This window comes from Gymnodraco acuticeps, unplaced genomic scaffold (assembly GCF_902827175.1).
Source record: "Gymnodraco acuticeps unplaced genomic scaffold, fGymAcu1.1, whole genome shotgun sequence".
NCBI lineage: Eukaryota > Metazoa > Chordata > Actinopteri > Perciformes > Bathydraconidae > Gymnodraco > Gymnodraco acuticeps.
Window position 1 is genome coordinate 78,061 of NW_022990293.1, and position 24,693 is coordinate 102,753.

The 24,693-nt window shown below is 42.8% G+C and overlaps 1 long non-coding RNA gene across 1 annotated transcript; it reads right to left on the bottom strand.

The window, feature by feature from the left end:
- Window positions 1-1,439: 1,439 nt before the first annotated feature.
- Window positions 1,440-24,693, bottom strand: LOC117549798. Its single transcript, XR_004569535.1, has 3 exons — window positions 24,587-24,693; window positions 15,384-15,449; window positions 1,440-2,821 (listed from the first exon to the last, which is right to left on the bottom strand). It is a non-coding gene; the product is annotated as an uncharacterized LOC117549798 (long non-coding RNA).

The following is a 24,693-nucleotide window of genomic DNA, read 5'->3' on the forward strand; positions in this document are numbered from 1 at the left end:
CCCTTATTATTCAGAGGGGACGACGACACACCTGTGCACAGCTCTCTTTCTCCTGCATATCTGCTAAGTGGTAGCAAGATCAACCCAGACTGTTTGCACCTCTTCAGATTGTTTGCTCGTGTCTTAGAAGTGTCTTCATGAGCGGCATGACAAAACCTCGGAGCTATCGTCCAACAACAAAATAAAATGTATTTGCAATATAGACTGTGTAATGGGAGGAGAAACAATCTCACAGGGCCTGGAGCTGTTTGTTTTAATAGAGGAAATACATGTACATGCCTGCAACAGAGAATAGTGAAATATGTCTTCTAATCAACCAAACGTTCACATGACAGCTAAAGTAAAAGCAGTCTTCGTGCTCCAGCCTCAGGGTCATTTATACGAGATGTTGTGATTTTCCAGCAATTCAAAAAGCACATTTGCAGCCTCTTCATGATGGATGTGCTAACAGATGCTTTGTGGCTGCACTTAACGTGTTTCACTGTACCCAACACACCGTTTGATCTTCATTCTGAATGCCTATGTTTGAGTGAGTAAGCTTTATCCTCCTGCTGTTTCTCAGACGGTGACGTAAAGTAAATCCATCACTAAGGATTCATGTTGATTGTCAATACACGATGAAAGGGGTTTTAAAAGAGACCCTATACTCTTAAAGGGCCCATGTCATGGCCATTTCTACTGATCATAGTTCCATTATTGAGGTCTACTAGAATAAATGTATATTGTTCAATGTTCCAAACTCACATTGGTTTCTCTAACAGCATCTCTGTATAGTCTGTACGTCACTCTCTGTCCTAAACGGCTTGTTGGAGCTCCTGCCCCCCCTCCCTGTGAGCCCAGTGTGCTCTGATTGGTCGGGACGTTGCTAGGCTCGTTGCTGCGAGGAGCGGACAGATTTCCGGGTCGGCGATACAGCGAGAACAAGCTAAACTCATCCTGAGCATTGACCATTTTTATGTAAAAATCGGAGAGTAAAAGTTAGCTGCTAATGGTAGCCACCAGAGGTATCGCAGCTTCCGGTTTTGGCTATGCGTCAGTCTCACACACACACATTACCAAATAAGGAGTGTGTGGGAGTTCCCCTCGATTCCATTGGCTCTGACGGTCAGAAAGAGATGTCAATCAGCAAAATCGAGCAAGGGGGGCCAGAGATATGGAAAATCCACCCAAATGACCCCAGAAGTGTTTTTTTTGCTAAATCTCTCTAAAAAGGTCAAATTTCACTTGTTTTGCATCAATCTTGATACAGGGTACTTATTATATGTTGGACTTTGGATTCCTAAAGCTTTTAGTCTACTAACCCATCATCCAAGGTTAGTTTCACTATAAGTACAAAATATTATTTGGACAGACACTATAATTTACAGTTTTTTATCATGTTCAATCTGAATTTTCTTTAAAATAAAAAACATCTATATTTATTCTGACTTTTCTACATCCAACTCACAGGTTTATCATTACTTTGAGAACAAAGATTATTAATGTCCCCCTTTTAGAAGATATGGTCATTTGTTCTGGGAATGTCATTTTCGAGCCTGAGACCTGAAAAACAGGCTCAGGGCTGAACAGGTTGAAGATGAGAGTTTCTCTGGAGATTCACATGATACTCGCCTCGGTGCAGTAATTGAGTATTTCAGGACAAAACCAGGACTACATTTTCACCGTTTATAAGAATCATGGCTCAGCGGGATCCACCTCCCCATCCTATAAAACTAAACTGCTCTCAATTAAGTTTTGAGGGAATTTCTCCCGGATTACGGCGGTAGTTTGATGTGTAACAACTAACAAGACAAAACTGCTTTACGGTATATACAAAATCATGATTCGGCTAAGAAGGGTTTTCCCTCTCCTGTAGTGTGTTCTATAGGTTTGTGTGCATGCAAATGGTCTGCAGAGGCTAAAATACACACAGAAAAATATTGAAAATGAGCGTTTGTTGTCCAAATTGACTTTTGATTGTCGAACTTTCTTCTGTACACGGATCAGAAACAAGCGTCTAAATCGTCAAATGTATAAACAAACATGATTTGGCTCAGGATAAGAATGTTGACCCTTTCCCATAGTGTGTTTGTAGAGGGGTTTTGTGCATGTAAATGGTCTGCTATCGCTGAAGTTCCCTATTCTCCTGACTGAAAATGAGCATCATAGGACCCCTTTAACTTACACACGATGTCAAATGATGACTTTTGAATGTCGGACTTTCTTCTGTACACGGATCAGACCCACCAACACTAAAAGCTAAAAGGCAACACTGATGAGTCAGCGCTGAGATTTGAAGATGTTAATCAGATCAGATGGATTTGCTCGGTGTTGAACCGCTGCCAGACGTGAGCTCTGATGGAAAGGTTCAGCTACCGTTAACTGCGATGTCAAAAGCGTTTAATCAGCGCTCTCCTGCAGTGCTGCTTGTTTGTGTTTTGGTAATCGTGGCATTGATTTGGAGTCCGTCTCAAACGCATTTAGCAGATAGGAGCTTTCCCTCCGCTTGCCAAAATGATTAACACACATTTGAAGTGACCTCAGTGTTTACATTATTCATATGAGATGTATTGATCTTCCCTTCTGTTGACAAGTACAGCAACTAATAGCCGCGCCTCGTGATGACTTCATAGGCTTTCAACGCTTCTGTGGAAATGCAAAAAGGTAATGTCGAGGTGAAGGCTGAGGAGAGAGCCTCTCTGTTTCTATCTTTCATTTTGTGTGAAGCCTTTCCCCCCTCCTTCCTCTTCTCTGAGCTGACGTGTTTCATATCGGCTGCCAGATCACGTTCACAGTCAGTTTTAATCACACTCTCTGCCTGTGGAGCTTCCAGCGGCCATCACTGAGAGGAGAGAGGAAGAGAGAGAGAGAGATCATACCAAGTTCATGATTACACACAGACAACTGATCCTGGATCTGCACAGATAACTGAGGGGACATCAAAGAGAGGTGGTCAGAGCATTAGGCTTTCTTAATCAGAGGTGGGAAGTAGTGGAGAAAAAATACTTTGTTACTGTACTTTAGTAAATGTTTTATGGTATCAGTACTTTACTCCACTACGACTTTTTACTTTTGCTTCCTACATTTTGAACTCAAATACCTGTACTTTCTACTTCTTACATGTTGAACACAAATACCTGTACTTTCTACTTCTTACATGTTGAACTCAAATACCTGTACTTTCTACTTCTTACATGTTGAACTCAAATACCTGTACTTTCTACTTCTTACATGTTGAACCCAAATACCTGTACTTTCTACTTCTTACATGTTGAACCCAAATACCTGTACTTTCTACTTCTTACATGTTGAACCCAAATACCTGTACTTTCTACTTCTTACATGTTGAACCCAAATACCTGTACTTTCTACTTCTTACATGTTGAACTCAAATACCTGTACTTTCTACTTCTTACATGTTGAACACAAATACCTGTACTTTCTACTTCTCACATGTTGAACTCAAATACCTGTACTTTCTACTTCTTACATGTTGAACTCAAATACCTGTACTTTCTACTTCTTACATGTTGAACTCAAATACCTGTACTTTCTACTTCTTACATGTTGAACCCAAATACCTGTACTTTCTACTTCTTACATGTTGAACCCAAATACCTGTACTTTCTACTTCTTACATGTTGAACTCAAATACCTGTACTTTCTACTTCTCACATGTTGAACTCAAATACCTGTACTTTCTACTTCTCACATGTTGAACTCAAATACTTGTACTTTCTACTTCTCTCATTTCCCAAACAGCTGGTTCCTTTAGTCTGAATGTGTGTTTGATGCGTGATCATTATTCTTTAGAGTCATTGCGTGCCTATTGATTTGAACACGATCCGTGTATCCATCATTTCCTGGTCTTCTCTAAAGAAGAGGGACCAATGGAAACGTTGTCATGTTGCCGTTGTTCAGCATGGAAACATTCATTAGCTAACAATGACATTATTGTTCTATTCATATAAAGGGAGGTCAGGTACTCTTTAAAACAGCTGCTAGTTATGGGTACTTTCTACTGAAGTACATTTCAAAGTTCTTTACTTTCACTTGAGTAAAGGATGTGTTTACTTTTTCCATCTCTGCTCCTAATAAGCCAAAGTCTGTGTTTCTCCCCTCCAGCAGATGGCGTCATGCAGTGACTTTGTATACTTGAACCTCCTTAGGCACAATATGAATTGGCAGATAATTGGTGATGGATGATTTGGAGATAATAAGATGTAAGTAATGTGAGCTGAATTCAACCATCCAGGTCCAAATAATAGCTTCTCTACAAACAAAACAACATTTGCTGCATCCATGAATTGGTGTGACGATTGAATGCAGATCAAAATAATGAAACATCCAATTAAAATCTCCTAATTGAGCTCTTTTGCCTCAAAGTGTCCGGCATGCTGCTGCATTAGACCCTGATCCATCTCTGTATGTTATACCTGTGCACGATGAAGAAGGAGGAGGAGATGACTTCAACAATAGTGACTACATACTGTAAACCTGCTGTTATCACATCAGCTGCTCTGCTGTGCAGCAACACTGACATCTATTGGCCGGATGGAAAACTGTGGATTGACCACATCTTTCTGGGGTCAGTTTGAGGTAACGGTACCTTTTTTGGGTTGTGAATTTCCTTCGTGCTTTAAACATATTCATCATATTGTTTGGTGAACTTGAAAGACTCTAAGAAATCAGCTCTAAAAGACTCATTCATTATTGTAATATGAAAGAATATGTACAGTTATAGATACCAAAACACACTTCTACGATACATATGTACACATTTCTGAGGATTTATACATGCTATGATTGATAATGAATAAATGAACAAGTGTGCTTTTAACGTTGGTACCCAGAACGAGCTGGAAAAGCCGATACACACCTTACCAAACTTCACTTTTGTAAAAAACACAAGAAGATACAACTTCTTATTCAACAACCAAACAACAGCAATTCATGTTTGGTTGGATATTACTTTTTATATTTGCATTATATTTACTCATTTATTCACTCATTTGACTTCATTGTTGACCTTGTGCATTATGTGTTTTTACCATAGAGGTTTCTCAATACTCAAATTTCCCCTCCTCGACTCCTCGGTCCTCCGGTAGTGACCCGGAAATGGATTTCAGCGCGCCATGTTGAAGGACATCTCATTTCTCTAAATGCACTTCGAGGACCGAGGATCGAGGAGGCTCTCTGGAGGAGCTCTAACCGAGGAGAGAGGAGAGAGGAGGCTCTCTGGAGGAGCTCTAACCGAGGAGAGAGGATCGAGGAGGCTCTCTGGAGGAGCTCTAACCGAGGAGGAGAGGAGAGAGGAGGCTCTCTGGAGGAGCTCTAACCGAGGAGAGAGGATCGAGGAGGCTCTCTGGAGGAGCTCTAACCGAGGAGAGAGGAGAGAGGAGGCTCTCTGGAGGAGGTCTAACCGAGGAGAGAGGAGAGAGGAGGCTCTCTGGAGGAGCTCTAACCGAGGAGAGAGGATCGAGGAGGCTCTCTGGAGGAGCTCTAACCGAGGAGAGAGGAGAGAGGAGGCTCTCTGGAGGAGCTCTAACCGAGGAGAGAGGATCGAGGAGGCTCTCTGGAGGAGCTCTAACCGAGAAGAGAGGATCGAGGAGGCTCTCTGGAGGAGCTCTAACCGAGGAGAGAGGAGAGAGGAGGCTCTCTGGAGGAGCTCTAACCGAGGAGAGAGGATCGAGGAGGCTCTCTGGAGGAGCTCTAACCGAGGGAGAGAGGAGAGAGGAGGCTCTCTGGAGGAGCTCTAACCGAGGGAGAGAGGATCGAGGAGGCTCTCTAGAGGAGCTCTAACCGGGGAGAGAGGATCGAGGAGGCTCTCTGGAGGAGCTCTAACCGAGGAGAGAGGAGAGAGGAGGCTCTCTGGAGGAGCTCTAACCGAGGAGAGAGGATCGAGGAGGCTCTCTGGAGGAGCTCTAACCGAGGAGAGAGGAGAGAGGAGGCTCTCTGGAGGAGCTCTAACCGAGGAGACACTGATGGGTCCTCCACGGCTCCCCCGCGGATGCATTTCCGAAAACGGTGGAGTCGTGACGCACGGCCGGACTTATCTCAGCCAATGACAGCTCTGCATGCATCCCCTGGATATTATTTTAGAAACTACTTTCATGGCGTCGCGATGTTTCCAGAGAGAACAGCTGTGAGGTCCGTGCAGAAAGCAGAGCAGTGTGTATAATAGATATCACTCAGTATAACAGACCTACTCTCTTTATTTGCTTTAGTTTAGTAGATATCTACAACCCAAAGTTGAGAATGAGTTTACCAAATGAAAGGTTTGCCTCTCAGGTCAGATGGCTCAGAGGGAAAGAAGACTGACCATGAGAATGAGTTTGCCTCTCAGGTCAGATGGCTCAGAGGGATAGAAGACTGACCATGAGAATGAGTTTTCCTCTCAGGTCAGATGGCTCAGAGGGATAGAAGACTGACCATGAGAATGAGTTTTCCTCTCAGGTCAGATGGCTCAGAGGGATAGAAGACTGACCATGAGAATGAGTTTGCCTCTCAGGTCAGATGGCTCAGAGGGAAAGAAGACTGACCGTGAGAATGAGTTAACCAAATGAAAGGTTTGCCTCTCAGGTCAGATGGCTCAGAGGGAAAGAAGACTGACCGTGAGAATGAGTTTGCCTCTCAGGTCAGATGGCTCAGAGGGAAAGAAGACTGACTGTGAGACAGCAGGTTGTGGGTTCGAGGCCTTTCAGGTGCAGTCGTCTTTAAGGTCCACAAAGCCAAATGAGCAGGTCATAAGCTCTACGAAACAATGACAACTCAGGACAGATGGCGCAGAGGGATATGTGACGGGTCAGAAGACCTGAGGTTGTGTGTTCGAATCCTCGTGATGCTCAGTGATTTTTAAAGAGCTTTACTCAAAGTGATGAGGATAAATGCGCCCAGAGAACAGGTCTTCATGTACATGAGTTGGTGGCTATCGGGGTTTGTTCTCGGCACTTAGGCGCCTTAGTGCGCACTGAGGCGCCTAAGTGCCGAGAACAGATCCGCTGCTTAGCATGTGCGGGGTTCGAGTCTACTAGAGGCGAGGTAGCTAGGTCCAAAATAGAGAAATAAAATAGGCCAACAAAATAGGTGAAAAGAATAAATAGAGTTCTAAGATAGGAAAGGTGACCAACTAGAAAAGCGTAGAGAAATACGGGTAATGTAAACATTGAGCTCAATTAGGGGATAACATAAATTAGTCTTTTCTTTTCTAGATACTTCACTCTGACCGTTTGCACTATGACTATGTAATGAGTTTACCAGATGAAAGGTTTGTCTCAGGTCAGATGGCTCAGAGGGAAAGAAGACCGTGAGACTGCAGGCTGTGGGTTCAAGGCTTTTCAGCTGCAGTCGTCTTGGATGAGACGACAACTCATGATCTGCCCATTATTTGTTTCTGTCTACGAAAATACTCGCATCTCATACTTAAGTAAAAGTAATAATACAGCAGCGTATGGAAATAAGTCAGTTGAGCAAGGCACAAAATGTTTATTTAAACAAGTCACACTATGTAATTATTAAAAAGTAACAATAGTAGTCACAACATTTTTTAAAGTTACAGTTGAAAAAAGTCAGTATAGTTTGTCTTGAAATAAGTAAAGTATATAAAACACTTTTCATAAAGAAGTACGTCAGATCAAATGTAATAAAGGCCGTATGTCATCAAATGTTATACTATGACTTTTTGATATTGCTCTACATGCTGTACTATGACTGTTCACATCTTATGTTAAACAAACTATACTACAGCTTTATTTCTAACAAAAACACCGTTACTTTTTATTCCAGAAATTCCATACTATGACTTTTAAAGGTTTTTCACAACATATTAGAGTGTTTATTTATTATGTAATACATTTATTCCTGTGTTTATGTATTATTTAATAATAAATACACACAGGAAAAAAGGTATTATTTAATATATTTATTACTGTGTTTATATATTATTTGTATGTATTCCTGCATTTATTTATTCCTGTATTATTTTGATAATTTATTCCTGCATCTATTTGATCATGCCTGTGTGAGATTTGATCCCTATTTTGTAGTCAGGTAGTGGACCTACAGTCCTTGACTCTAACCTCTAAGCTATTTTGTCTCACAAACTTTCTCGGTGAATCCCAGACTGAAGTATGTATCATTCACTAGAAAGTGCTGTGTGTTTTGAGGCTCAAACATGAGATGGAGATGTCAAATATGCAAAGGAACATCCAACTCTCTCAAGTCAAATGGCTCAGTGTGGTAAGAATGACGGTTGGTACCCCAGAGGTTGTTGGTTCCAGTCTTGTGTGATCCAGATAGATTTTAAGGTGTCTTCACCTTAAGGAAGAAGTCAAATACAAGTAAAAGCCAAGACTTCTCATCTGCTCCAATGGCTCACAGAGATAGAACAATGGTTGGTAGACCAGAGGTTGTTGGTTCGAGTCTTGTGCGTTCCAGATAGATTTTAAGGTATCTTCACCTTAAGGAAGAAGTCAAATACAAGTAAAAGCCAAGACTTCTCATCTTCTCCAATGGCTCACAGAGATAGAACAATGGTTGGTAGACCAGAGGTTGTTGGTAGACCAGAGGTTATTGGTTCCAGTCTTGTGCGTTCCAGATAGATTTTAAGGTGTCTTCACCTTAAGGAAGAAGTCAAATACAAGTAAAAGCCATGACTTCTCATCTGCTCCAATGGCTCACAGAGATAGAATAATGGTTGGTAGACCAGAGGTTCTTGGTTCGAGTCTTGTGCGTTCCAGATAGAGTTTAAGGTGTCTTCACCTTAAGGAAGAAGTCAAATATAAGTAAAAGCCAAGGCTTCTCATCTTCTCCAATGGCTCCCAGAAATAGAACAATGATTGGTATACCAGAGGTTGTTGGTTCAAGTCTTGTGCGTTCCAGATAGATTTTGTGCGTGTGCGTGTTTAAGACAGTTGGTATCGTGTTTAAGACAGTTGGTATCCTATTCACTCCCCCCGAAGGGGGGGAGTGAATTCACTCCCCCCGAAGGGGGGGAGTGAATTCACTCCCCCCGAAGGGGGGGAGTGAATAGGATACCAATAGGGCACCAGCTTCCTTAATTAAGAAAGTAATTATCTTATCTAACTTTCCAATAGGATACTAACTTCCTTAATTAAGAAGGTTAGTATTAAGAAAGTTAGTATCCTATCCTAATAGGATACTAACTTTCTTAATTAAGGAAGCTTCACTCCCCCCCCTAGTACCCTATACTAACTGTCTTAAACACGCCCACGCACAAAAGCTATCTGGAACGCACGAGACTGGAACCAACAACCTCTGGTCTACCAACCATTGTTCTATCTCTGTGAGCCATTGGACAAGATGAGAAGTCTCGGCTTTTACTTGTATTTGACTTCTTCGTTAAGGTGAAGACACCTTAAAATCTATCTGGAAGGCACAAGACTGGAACCAACAACCTCTGGGCTACCAACCATTGTTCTATCTCTGTGAGCCATTGGAGAAGATGAGACGTCTCGGCTTTTACTTGTATTTGACTTCTTCGTTAAGGTGAAGACACCTTAAAATCTATCTGGAACGCACAAGACTGGAACCAACAACCTCTGGGCTACCAACCATTGTTCTATCTCTGTGAGCCATTGGACAAGATGAGAAGTCTTGGCTTTTACTTGTATTTGACTTCTTCGTTAAGGTGAAGACACCTTAAAATCTATCTGGAACGCACATGACTGGAACCAAGAACCTCTGGGGTACCAACCATTGTTCTATCTCTGTGAGCCATTGGAGAAGATGAGAAGTCTTGGCTTTTACTTGTATTTGACTTCTTCGTTAAGGTGAAGACACCTTAAAATCTATCTGGAACGCACAAGACTGGAACCAACAACCTCTGGGGTACCAACCATTGTTCTATCTCTGTGAGCCATTGGAGAAGATGAGAAGTCTCGGCTTTTACTTGTATTTGACTTCTTCCTTAAGGTGAAGACACCTTAAAATCTATCTGGAACGCACAAGACTGGAACCAACAACCACTGGGGTACCAACCGTCATTCTTATCACCCTGAGCCATTTGACTTGAGAGAGTTGGATGTTCCTTTGCATATTTGACATCTCCATCTCATGTTTGAGCCTCAAAACACACAGCCCTAGCACTTTCTAGTGAATGATACATACTTCAGTCTGGGATTCACCGAGAAAGTTTGTGAGACAAAATAGCTTAGAGGTTAGAGTCAAGGACTGTAGGTCCACTACCTGACTACAAAATAGGGTTGAAATCTCACACAGGCATGATCAAATAGATGCAGGAATAAATTATCAAAATAATACAGGAATAAATTAACAAAATAATCAGGGATGCACCGAATATTCGGCCACCGAAAATTATCGGCCGAAAATGGTTAAAAAGGCCCTTTCGGCCGAAAGGGTTTTAGCACCGAAAAAATATCACCGAATGTCAGAACAGGCTTACGTTGGTAACCTAACGTGTTGTTGTGATGACGTAATAAAGACGCGGCTGGCTCACAGGGGGGGGGACATTGACCTTTGTCATCGAGATTGCCCTGAGCCTTTAACAAATCGTATTAAATAATCTGATGACAGACTGTAAACAGAATAGCTGAAATTTTAACAAACTAAATAACTCAGTTTCCTCTAATCATTAATGTTTGTATCATGTAGTTAACTCCGTGTGTTGCTGCTAGCATACATAACACCTGACGTGGAAACGTTACTCGTGGATGGGGCTACAGAGCTGCTAGAAAGACGGTCGAACCCGGTACATTCCTCCGTCTGCATGCGGTGCACTTTTGCTAAATGTTTAGACAAATTGCTCGTGCTTACATGCTAAACTCTTATTGCACTTATGGTAACAAGTATTCTCCACATCGAGACGGGTAAAGTTTAACCACACCTCGGAGCGCGTTCTCTCCGCCATCTCCGCAGTGTGCTCCGCTGCATGTAGCAGCTGCGTGTGTGTAAACTGCCCCGCCCCCTCGCACACAGACGGGAGAGAGATCTCGTCTGATCGAAAATACATCATAGACGAATTTGTTGTCTTTGCATATTAGAAACGAGTTGGCGACACTAAGACTGCGATATCATGTTTTTAGCAATAATACATGACATATATAAATGTACTGTATGCATTCAAAAGTGCTGAATAAATGTTTTATGGACCCATAATAGTGATTATTATTTAAGTTAAGTTTTGCCATAATCATGTCTATTTCCATAATCAGGTAGCTGAACAACATTGGTAAAAAATGTATACATTATATATATATATATTTCTATTAATCATTTTCGGCATTCGGTTTTCGGCCAACTGTTTCCCATTCGGTGCACCCCTAAAAATAATACAGGAATAAATAAATGCAGGAATACATACAAATAATATATAAACACAGTAATAAATATATTACATTTTATTATAATTATTACATTTATTATTATTATATATATCATTATTTATTCCTGTGTGTATTTATTATTAAATAATACATAAACACAGTAATAAATATATTAAATAATACCTTTTTTCCTGTGTGTATTTATTATTAAATAATACATAAACACAGGAATAAATGTATTACATAATAAATAAACACTCTAATATGTTGTGAAAAACCTTTAAAAGTCATAGTATGGAATTTCTGGAATAAAAAGTAACGGTGTCGTTGTTAGAAATAAAGCTGTAGTATAGTTTGTCTAACATAAGATGTGAACAGTCATAGTACAGCATGTAGAGAAATATCAAAAAGTCATAGTATAACATTTGATGACATACGGCCTTTATTACATTTGATCTGACGTACTTCTTTATGAAAAGTGTTTTATATACTTTACTTATTTCAAGACAAACTATACTGACTTTTTTCAACTGTAACTTTAAAAAAATGTTGTGACTACTATTGTTACTTTTTAATAATTACATAGTGTGACTTGTTTAAATAAACATTTTGTGCCTTGCTAAACTGACTTATTTCCATACGCTGCTGTATTATTACTTTTACTTAAGTATGAGATGCGAGTATTTTCGGAGACAGATACAAATAATGGGCAGATCATGAGTTGTCGTCTCATCCAAGACGACTGCAGCTGAAAAGCCTTGAACCCACAGCCTGCAGTCTCACGGTCTTCTTTCCCTCTGAGCCATCTGACCTGAGACAAACCTTTCATCTGGTAAACTCATTACATGGTCATAGAGCAAACGGTCAGAGTGAAGTATCTAGAAAAGAAAAGACTAATTTATGTTATCCCCTAATTGAGCTCAATGTTTACATTACCCGTATTTCTCTACGCTTTTCTAGTTGGTCACCTTTCCTATCTTAGAACTCTATTTATTCTTTTCACCTATTTTGTTGGCCTATTTTATTTCTCTATTTTGGACCTAGCTACCTCGCCTCTAGTAGACTCGAACCCCGCACATGCTAAGCAGCGGATCTGTTCTCGGCACTTAGGCGCCTCAGTGCGCACTAAGGCGCCTAAGTGCCGAGAACAAACCCCGATAGCCACCAACTCATGTACATGAAGACCTGTTCTCTGGGCGCATTTATCCTCATCACTTTGAGTAAAGCTCTTTAAAAATCACTGAGCATCACGAGGATTCGAACACACAACCTCAGGTCTTCTGACCCGTCACATATCCCTCTGCGCCATCTGTCCTGAGTCGTCATTGTTTCGTAGAGCTTATGACCTGCTCATTTGGCTTTGTGGACCTTAAAGATGACTGCACCTGAAAGGCCTCGAACCCACAACCTGCTGTCTCACAGTCAGTCTTCTATCCCTCTGAGCCATCTGACCTGAGAGGCAAACTCATTCTCACAGTCAGTCTTCTTTCCCTCTGAGCCATCTGACCTGAGAGGGAAACTCATTCTCACGGTCAGTCTTCTTTCCCTCTGAGCCATCTGACCTGAGAGGGAAACTCATTCTCATGGTCAGTCTTCTATCCCTCTGAGCCATCTGACCTGAGAGGAAAACTCATTCTCATGGTCAGTCTTCTTTCCCTCTGAGCCATCTGACCTGAGAGGCAAACCTTTCATTTGGTAAACTCATTCTTACGGTCAGTCTTCTATCCCTCTGAGCCATCTCTGGTTTCAAGGCAGGTCACTCCACAGAAACTGCTCTCATTGCTGTCACGGAGGAACTGCACACTGCCAAAACTGCATCCCTCTCCTCTGTCATCATCCTGTTGGACCTGTCTGCTGCATTCGACACGGTGAATCATCAGATCCTCCTTCCGCACTCTCCAAAAACTTGGAGTTTCAGGCTCTGCACTTTCCCTCCTCACCTCATACCTCAAAGACCGTACCTACAGGGTGACTTGGAGAGGGTCTGAGTCCCACCCTTGTCAATTAACTACGGGGGTCCCTCAGGGCTCTGTTCTTGGTCCCCTCCTCTTCTCCCTGTACACAAACTCGCTCGGATCAGTCATTAGCCCGCATGGTTTTTCTTACCACTGCTACGCTGACGACACCCAATTAATTCTGTCCTTTCCCCGCTCAGAGACCCAGGTCGTCGCACGCATCTCTGCTTGTCTAGCTGACATCTCTCAGTGGATGTCTGCTCACCACCTCAAGCTCAACCTTGACAAGACTGAGCTGCTCTTCCTCCCGGGAAAAGATTGTCCTACTCTTGACCTAACAATCAACATCGGCACCTCAGTTGTTTCCCCGACTCAGACTGCAAGGAATCTGGGTGTGACCCTAGATAACAACCTGTCCTTCACTGCAAACATCGCTGCTACAACCCGCTGCTGCAGATACACGCTTTACAACATCAGGAAGATACGTCCCCAGCTGACTCAGAAAGCGACTCAGGTTCTGGTCCAGGCTCTCGTCATCTCACGCCTAGACTACTGCAACTCCCTCCTGGCTGGTCTACCTGCATGTGCCATCCGACCTCTGCAGCTCATCCAGAATGCAGCGGCTCGTCTGGTCTTCAACCTTCCTAAATGTTCCCACACCACTCCGCTCCTCCGCTCCCTTCACTGGCTTCCGGTAACTGCTAGAATCCACTTCAAGACACTGGTACTTGCTTACCATGCTGCGAATGGATCTGGCCCTTCCTACATCCAGGACATGGTTAAACCGTACACCCCAGCGCGTGCACTACGCTCTGCGTCAGCCAAACGACTCGCTGCGCCCTCGCTGCGAGGGGGACCCAAGTTCCCATCGGCGAAAACACGTGGGTTTGCTGTCCTGGCTCCAAGATGGTGGAATGAGCTCCCCATTGACATCAGGACGGCAGATAGCTTGCACATCTTCCGGCGCAAACTGAAAACTCATCTCTTTCGACTCCACTTCGAGCGATAGAACTATTAACAAAGCACTTATATACTAATAAAGGACTGGCTTATCTAAAGCCAGTTGAGTAGCACTTGAAATGTTTGGCTCTATGAAACCTGATGTACTTATATGATTCTGTTTTCTTCAAGGTTGTGTCTTCCTGGTCGAATGTACTTATTGTAAGTCGCTTTGGATAAAAGCGTCAGCTAAATGCAATGTAATGTAATGTAATGTAATCTGACCTGAGAGGAAAACTCATTCTCATGGTCAGTCTTCTATCCCTCTGAGCCATCTGACCTGAGAGGCAAACCTTTCATTTGGTAAACTCATTCTCAACTTTGGGTTGGAGATTTTGAAAACTCCTGCGCCTCATGAGGATCGAACCCAAGACTTCAGCTTACCTGAGCAGTGTTGTATCACTCTAACTGTTTGCACTATGACTTGTTTTATTTCATTTTTTCACATTTTCTTTGTTTGACTAAATCTAGCAAACACCAACAATAGCTCAGCGTATGTCCTACAATTGCGCCACAAACACCTTGGTATAAAAACTGTTCTTTCTTAAAAAAAACTCATTTTATATGAGGGGGAGGATCCTTATCCAAAAAGATATATGTTTAAACTATCTTCCCCTGGCTCTAACTAAGCTTATAGTTCCAGTTTTTGACAAAGTAATTTCCTGTAGCTTTATTGTTGATTATTGTTATAAAGTGAAATAAATAACTCATCAAAATAAAGGATTGAGAAAAAGACAACATTTATTTATTGACAAAAAAGTCCTAACCCTAACCAATGTCGGAGAAAATATCGTATTTGATGTGGAAATAAGGCACGGTTTAGTGCGTAGAAACAAGGCGTAGTATAGTATGACGATAACGATGACAGAAAAGTCCTAATATAGTATTTCGAAACATTTCAAAACATTTGAAACGACATCGATATATGTCAAATGTATATCGATTTAAAAAAAAAAAATGCAACAAAATAATCTAAACAATTCTTTGATGCCATAATACGGCACGGCATAGTGTGTGGATCCCAGGCGTGGTATTTTATTTTGTTAAAAATGACCGAAAAGTCATAACCCTAACCAATGTCGGAGAAATGCTAAAAGAAAACATCGTACAGTATATCGAAAATATCAGAAAAGTCATCGTATAGTACCGTAAGTCCTTCAGAAACTCAAGAAGCCACCGTCTTCATTGATGTCAGATGAATGTCCTCGCAGTCCTGTGGGGAGAAGAGAAGAAAAAGACACCATGAAGTCAGTATAGTAGGTACTGACTATAGAATGAAAATATCATGAAAAACGACATAGTATATATGAAACAAGTTGTAATAGTATTATGTATAGTGTTCCTCTACTAAAAGGAGGGGAGGCCACCTTATTAAATAACTATAGACCCATCTCTACATTCCCCATGAAAAGATATCACATTGGGCCCCACCACCAGGCCCAGGCCACGCCAACCAAGCACAATGCTGTACCCACACCTCCAGAACCCAACCCACTCATTGATGCTTTAAATAACTCTACCTACAGGCTTGCATCTGTCTTGTAGTCCAATACTAACCGCACAATATGTACTGACACTGAGCGGTGAACATATAACTGTGCAGACGTGCAACATTCTGCTGCAGTAGAATTCACTATTTGATATAACACTAACATTCCTGACTACAGACCTCAATAGCCATCTTCTATGGTGTACATGCCTTTTTAATCACATTTTTTAATGGAACATTCAAACATCTAAATAAATATAACTTAAATATACATGACCTCTTAAATTAAAATAAAGTGAACATTAACACCAATATTATCACACTAAATCCGACGAAAACGCTGGTTTTTCAATTCATTTGAATGATTTTGAATCCATTATTTTGCCTGCCGCGCTCTGCTCATTAAAAAAAACCGCACTGTGTCCTCACTTGTCATTGGCTCAGTCAAACTCACGTTACACACTAGGTTCGCGGGCCACAGAGAAAGTGCTTTCGTTAACAACAGCTTCAAGATGTCTCTCTCCAAGCCCAAGAAACGTAAAGTTGATTCGGAAAATCGCCAATTCCAGAATGAATGGACTGACAAATATGTATTTACTTTGCCAGCCGCAACAAGTAATAAACCGGTGTGTTTATTGTGCAACGAAAGTATATCCATGATGAAAGAATACAACGTAAAGCGACACTACAACTCAGATCACGGCTCGTTTTCTGCCAGTGTTCCCGTGGGCTCAGAGGAACGGAGAAGGAAAGTACAGGGACTGCTAGCATCATTTGAACGGAGTCAAGTGGCCAACAATGAGGAAGGTGGCCTTGCTTATACTGATCTACCTATACTTGTGAGTCTAGCTTTTCTCATATGAATGCCATCAAAACATCACGTTGCTCCATGACCAATCAGAAGTTGCATGAGTGTCTCAGGATTGCTCTTACCACTTATGAGCCAAACTATGCTGAAATAGCTAAATCAAGGCAGTGTAATTTCTCTCACTGACTCAAACAGCTTAAACATGACAGAAGTCTGATGCATGGTATGTATGCAGATCTGTTTTTATGGTCATTCATTTTATGGTCATTCAAACACGCCTACTTAATGTTTCGAACATTGTAAAAATGTTTCCAAGATATGAATGTTATTGTGAGTCTGATGGCTATTGTTAACTATGTTCTATTTGCATTTAGTATTACATTTTATGGACTTGTGTTGACTTCAAAGCACCTTACAGTATGTTTGCTTGGAAGTGTTGAGGATATTATACACAGGGCTACTTACTGTTAATGTGATGAATACTGTTTTATTATATTCATCTTGTTTTGTACATTAGTGGACATGGAACTGTTGGGGGAAAAAACTCATGTCTCCTTAGTTTTAAATATGCAACATTTTGCACCAAGCCTTGTAACCGAAGCTTTCCTACTTTTGTATGGACTGGTTGCTTTCTGTAAGGATTTATGTTGATACAATTGAAGTAATAAAAAAAGGGATGCACTTGACTAGTTCATTTAATGTATTAGTACCTATTAACACTACTGTAAGCAAGAGTTATGGTGGTTCCTTGACAAAGTATTGTGTGGCCCACAAACCCCCAGTGATTTTCCTATTTGGCCCACTTGCTAATGAAGTTGAATAGTCCTGGCCTAACCCCTCGATTCCACCGGGTCCGTCTGCGTCGCGTCACGGCTGCACCGCGGTTTTGATCCGGCCTCCTCCGGCGTCAAACCCTACCGGCCGCGTTTCAGAAGCATTTCAGAAGCGGAGCGTCTTGCCTGCCGGCTCGCAGTTGTTGTTGATTTGGGCATATTTCCTGGACAGGTTACTTTGTACAGACAACGTTAATAATAATTGTAATATTCCAGTTATAAACGACATGAATCAAAGATGTGTTGCTGTATTTTAGTGGTAAAAAAATGCATAATTTACACAGTGCCAAACCGGAGGAGAACGCTGGCATTTCTCCTCCTACTTGAAAGACTACGGAGGGATAGGGTCTGCAAAATGAGTTTATTTTGGGGATGGGCCGGATGCTGTCACCGTTCCACTTCCTGCCCGACATTACCTTACGGCTGCGTCGCGTCGACAAATAGACTTCAATCCTATTTCGAGCCGGAGCCCAGCGGCGAGACGCTTCTGGGACGCTTCTGAGCCGTAACGCGGCGCGTCTGGTGGAATAGCACCCGTTGACTAGAGTGGTCGCGATCCTTGCGGACGCCGCGGCGCAGCCACAATACGGCCGTAACGCGACGCAGACGGATCCGGTGGAATCTAGGGGTAACTCACCAAGAGCCCAGCGCCTAGCCTTCTTACAGGCAAAGTCACTGATCAAATCCTTGAAGTCCAGCTTTCTAGCCAACTGGCTTTCAATGGACAGCATGGCAAGACTGCAAAGCCTTACGGCCCCTACACACGGCATTGCCGCTTGGCGGTGGGCGTGTCTTGAGGTTGGGGAGTTTACGCGAGCAACGCGACCAACAACCAATCAAATGAATCTCTCCTGTCAATTGCATAAAAGGTTTTACATGTCACACTTTATATGATGAACATTTATGACATTAATGTCTATGGTGCTATTTTACGCAACATTCCATGCTGGCTAAATACTGTCTATGCTTGCTAGCTGTCCATTCAAACGAAGTACACTGGATATAAACTCCCCAAACAGGCGAAAACCTACCAGTTTCACCCTCTGTCTCTGCCACCTCCCTCCATGCCTGGCTCCTCCGGTTTGTATCCCGGTAGGTGAACAGAGACTGATCATAAAGCACCGGGTGATTCCCTACCGCTACGATTATTTTCTCCTCCATGTTTTGGCATATGAGGAAATGAACTGCGGTCTGGCTCTCCCAGCATACACGCGGTTTGATTGGCTAGCGCTTGTACTGGTAGATTTGCTTAAACGGGATTTGATTGGCTGACGCCTCCGTCGAGGCTTCAAAAGTTGCTCTACTTTTGCCGCGAGCACAACGAGAAAAGCTACGCTTTGCTCCCACAATGCAGTTTGGCGAAGCGTGACGTAACACCATTCAAAGTGAATGGACAGAAGCGTTGAAGAGTCAACGCACGCCGCCGTGTGTAGGGGCCGTTATGGGGGGACAGGGCTGCGGAGCCTAAAGATGGATCTGTTGGTCCTGGCACCAGGGGGAGGGACAACTGATTTAGTATGAATAGCTGCTAAAAATGTAACTGCATTTATTAACCTGTTAAACCCCAAGGTCCGGGGGGTTTTTTCACGACACTGTGTCTCAGGGGATCTTAATATTTAAGAACCTATTAATGTGTTATACCAGATTAACGGGAATAATCTCAGCTAACTGACGATACAAACCATTTTTACGAAAACAAAACACAAGTTTCATAAGAAGCATCTAAATGACCCCTTAGCGAAAAATGCTAACGCACTTTGGCACAGAACTCAAGATAAAAGTACCCTTATTACTTATCGTAGCTGCACTTACAAGATATCCGATTAAAGCTGAGGTTCCACAGATTATGTAGGTATACAGTATCATCACTGAGTGATCCGGACTCGCGACAGGGGAAGCAAACAGACATCACAACACGTACCTTTACGGAGCTTCTAGGGAGATCGTCTCACCGTAGCTGTCAATCTGATCAAAAGACGTGTTCAATGGCATTACAACGAGAAAAAACGCGGCTGAATCGGTTAATCCATAGGTTTTTAACGTCTCTGTATAAAAAAATTATTTAATTTATAATCCATAATTCCATTTTTATGTAAAAATCGCAGAGCAAAAGTTAGCTGCTAATGGTAGCCACCAGAGTGGCTGCAGCTTCCGGTCTCGGCTATGCGGCAGTCTAACACACACACATTACCAAATATGGACTATGTGTGAGTTCCCCTCGATTCCATTGGCTCTGACGGTTAGAAAGAGATGTCAATCAGCAAAATCGAGCAAGGGGGGCCAGAGATATGGAAAATCCACCCAAATGACCCCAGAAGAGGGTTTTTTTGCTAAATCTGTCTAAAAAGGTCAAATATCACTTGTTTTGCATCAATCTTGATACAGGGTACTTATTATATGTTGTACTTTGGATTCCTAAAGCTTTTAGTCTACTAGCCCATCATCCAAGGTTAGTTTTCACTATAAGTATAAAATATCTTTTGGACGGACACTATAATTTACAGTTTTTTACTGTGTTCAATCTGAATTTTCTTTAAAATAAAAAACATCTATATTGATTCTGACTTTTCTACATCCAACTCACAGGTTTATCATTACTTTGAGAACAAAGATTATTAATGTTGAATAATAATAATAAAATAAAATGTGGATGGAGCAACTTTACATTTGTATGCGGATGATACCGTGATGTTCTGTGCAGGTCCCTCGATTAACGAGGCTGCTGTTAAATTACAGGCTGTTTTTAACATCATTCAGACTCAGCTCTCTGAACTAAAGCTTCTTTTAAATGTTGATAAAACCAAGGTAATGCTATTTTCTAAAGCTAAAAAGACACCAGAGCCTGTTTTAGATATTGTTACTATGCAAGGACAAGTACTTGAAGTGGTTGCCTGTTATAAATACCAAGGTATCTGGCTTGATGATTGTCTCACTTTTAAACTTCATGTCAACAACCTGCTTAGAAAGCTGAGGGTTAGACTAGGTTTCTTCTTCAGGAACAAGTCCTGTTTCTCGCTTGAGGCCAGGAAAAGGCTCTGTGACCTTTTGACCTGTGCTGGACTCTGGTGATCTGATCTATATGAATGCACCAACCTGATCAAGTTAGATGCCGCCTATCACAGCGCACTGAGATTTGTTACTAACTGTAAAGTATTAACTCATCACTGTACCCTGTATGCCAGGGCAGGTCTGCCTTCACTAACTGTACGGAGGCTCAGTCACTGGTACGTGTTCATCTACAAAGCCATGTTAGGTAAACTACCATCTTCCATCTGCTCTCTGATCACACGGAGAGTTGAAAGTAGCTACTGCCTGAGATCTCATGCTGTGGTTTTGTTAAATGTGCCAAGTGCTAGGACTGACTTAGGGTAAAAAGCTTTTATGTGCGCAGCTCCTCTAACTTGGAAAATGAGCAATTTGGTTCCAGTGCATGTTTTTAAAGCTCGGATAGATGCTATGCAATCTGATACTGTTACATGTCGTTAGCTATGCACATTGTAACCCTGTAACTATGCTGTATGATGTCCTTTTGTTTTTCTGTTGTTTTATGTTATGTCTTCATGTGGAACCGAATTGCTGCAGGTCTCCCTTGAAAAAGAGATCGATATATATATGATTCTGAAATGGGCCATTATGCATAAGGAGTCATTTTACTTTTGGTACTTTAAGTATATTTTGATGCAGGAGATTAGTGTTGCACGGTGTACCGATACTTGAGAGGTACCGCGATACCCTGCCGTTAAAAATGTTACGGTTACTCCGTTCCATTAGTATCGGTACTTTAAGAATGACGGGGAAAAGTACTCCGGTGAGAAAGCCCTGTGTTAATAAGAGCTGTGTGCTCTGCTTCCACTCCCTGCACTGCAGCCGTGCCTGCAGTCCCTCCCCTCTCAAGCACGCTCTAAGTCCCTCCCCTCTCAAGCACGCTCTAAGTCCCTCCCCTCTCAAGCACGCTCTAAGTCCCTCCCCTCTCAAGCCCGCTCTAAGTCCCTCCCCTCTCAAGCACGCTCTAAGTCCCTCCCCTCTCAAGCACGCTCTAAGTCCCTCCCCTCTCAAGCACGCTCTAAGTCCCTCCCCTCTCAAGCACGCTCTAAGTCCCTCCCCTCTCAAGCACGCTAAGTCCCCTTCCCCTCTCAAGCACGCTCTAAGTGCCTCCCCTCTCAAGCACGCTCTAAGTGCCTCCCCTCTCGTGCACGCTCTAAGTCCCTCCCCTCTCAAGCACGCACTAAGTCCCTCCCTTCTCAAGCACGCTCTAAGTCCCTCCCCTCTCAAGCACGCACTAAGTCCCTCCCTTCTCAAGCACGCTCTAAGTCCCTCCCCTCTCAAGCACGCTCTAAGTCCCTCCCCTCTCAAGCACGCTCTAAGTCCCTCCCCTCTCAAGCACGCTCTAAGTCCCTCCCCTCTCAAGCACGCTCTAAGTCCCTCCCCTCTCAAGCACGCTCTAAGTCCCTCCCCCTCTCAAGCACGCTCTAAGTCCCTCCCCTCTCAAGCACGCTCTAAGTCCCTCCCCTCTCAAGCACGCTCTAAGTCCCTCCCCTCTCAAGCACGCTCTAAGTCCCTCCCCTCTCAAGCACGCTCTAAGTCCCTCCCCCCTCAAGCACGCCTAAGTCCCTCCCCTCTCAAGCACGCTCTAAGTCCCTCCCCTCTCAAGCACGCTCTAAGTCCCTCCCCTCTCAAGCACGCTCTAAGTCCCTCCCCTCTCAAGCACGCTCTAAGTCCCTCCCCTCTCGTGCATGCTCTAAGTCCCTCCCCTCTCAAGCACGCTCTAAGTCCCTCCCCTCTCAAGCACGCTCTAAGTCCCTCCCCTCTCAAGCACGCTCTAAGTCCCTCCCCTCTCAAGCACGCTCTAAGTCCCTCCCCTCTCGTGCATGCTCTAAGTCCCTCCCCTCTCAAGCACGCTCTAAGTCCCTCCCCTCTCAAGCACGCTCTCAGTAGGCTTGTTTGAGACGCGTTGCGGCTCGCCTCGAAAGTAGACGAGAATAGCCGATCGCAGCCGGGGGAGGTCTCAAAAGCTCGCCTGAAGTCGGACATCTCGGAGTCGGCTTCGTCTTCTTCTTCTTCTTCTCTCGGTTTTTTGGCGGATTGCAAACAGCTTGAAGGTGCATACCGCCACCTCCGGAGTCGGCTTGACTCGGTTTGCATTTATAAAGAATGCACACATGTGTTTAATCATTAATGTCAGATATGTACTAAGTAAATACATTTGTTCCTGCTCAAGATTAGATTCAACTTTATTGTGATTGCACAGATTACAGGTACTGAGACAACGAACTGCAGTTTAGCTTCTAACCAGGTGCAACAAGCAGTAAAGTGAAAAGTAATGTACACAATCTACAGAATAAAATATAGAATGAATTGAATGATGAATAAACAGTGAGGGGTATGAATACACAGATATCAGCCTGTGAGCAGTATGAACAGTGTGTATGAATATGCTAAGATATATAAAGTATGAAAACGGTAAGCAGTGCAAGTATAGTATAAAATATATGGATATTAATTTCATGATGATAAACATTGTGGAACAATGATGAAAAATGGGAATGGAAGTGGCGACGTAAAACTGCCACAAAACAACAACAAACTTTTGCCGAGCCAATGGGAGAGCTTCATCAGCAGCACGTGGTAAAACCCACCAATGAGCGCTCAGCTCGAGATACCAGCGAGTCGTTTCCCATCAAGCATTTAGCTTCCGCAGCCCGTGGAGAGGAACTGCGCCGCCTCGCCACGCCTCGCTCTCAAGGCTGCGGGCGTCTTTGTCTTTGCGAGATTTCAACGTCTCATGTAGGCGAGCCTCCAGAGCAAGTCGGACAAAATGACTAACCATCATGCAACGCACGAGCAAGACGTTGATCGCAACTGCGCAGGTCTCGCTTGTCTCAAACAAGCCTAGTGCCTCCCCTCTCAAGCACGCTCTAAGTCCCGCCCCTCTCAAGCACGCTCTAAGTCCCTCCCTTCTCAAGCACGCTCTAAATCCCTCCCCTCTCTGGTGCACGCTCTAAGTCCCTCCCCTCTCTCGTGCACGCGCTAGCTGCCAGAGCATGTGAGAAAACGAGAAGCATGGCTGCAAGTGGGAGTGCAACTGCCGCTGCGCCTCGGCTTGTTGACAAAAAAGACGCCAGAAGCGAAATTTGGAAGTATTTTTTTAGCTATATCTCTGACAGTGAGGGCAAGCCTACGGACACCACGAGGCCTGTCTGTCATGTTTCAGATCCCTGCAAACCAAGGGAGCCAACACATCAAACTTGGCTAAGCACCCGCCGACCGGTTAGCGAATGTGATAGATAACATAATTACATCATGCTCAATCCCATGCCCTCAAATCTAAGTCAAACAAGTGTAATTTATTTTGTGACAAACGAACGTTTTCGTAGTTTGACGAGGCAATGAATGGCAATGATAACTGTCTAATATCTTTTTAGCTAACTTACCAATGTGGCTAACATCTGAAATGTACATTTTGTCAATAATTATTTATATTACTGTACTATTACATGTTAATAAAATATAAAGTTAACTATCAAAGAAATCACATAAACTCAAGTATAAAGAAGAGAGCATGTTGTAAGAAAACACTTAACAGAAACTACAATTTTATTTATCATGAAAATAATAAAAGAAAAGTATTGAAAAAGAATCGCAATTCTTGACTTGGTATCGAAACCAAAATGTTGGTATCGTGACAACACTTCAGGAGATAAAGTCATTTTAAAATGTAGTATTGCTACTTATAGCATGTGCAGTTAGTGACCACCAGGTGGAGCTATACACACACATCATAGCTACAAGATAGGGGCATTATGAATTAAAACTGCACCCTAACACCACTGCAGACAGAGTATATCTACAACACAAATGGATTAAATACCTCGACAAACCATGTTTAAGCTAGAGAAAATGTATTAAGAGATTCATGTATGAAGTGATGTGTGTGTGATGTGAGCCTGTAACCCGGAAGTGTTCATCCACTGACAACTACAGTAGCGAACATATCACACAGTCCATTAACAAACAGTATGAAATGTCATGGTACTTCTCACAGTATTTAATTATTTCGAAGTAACCATGACTCGGGTGAATTTGATAATGAGCGGTTTGTTTATTCGGCCGGACTGTAGCAACTGTACCGGCGTTAGCATAGCTGTAAGCTAACACGTGTTTGTTTGATTATTTGTTCGCTTATGTGTTAGTTTGTTAAGTTTGTGTGGCCATTGACTGACCTTTTAAATCACAGGAAACTCTAGTTACCGCTGTTTATTCCCTGCAGTCACTCTTCCGTGTGCATCTCGTGAGCTGGCGTCATCCGTATCGGCCAGCTGACCTTGGC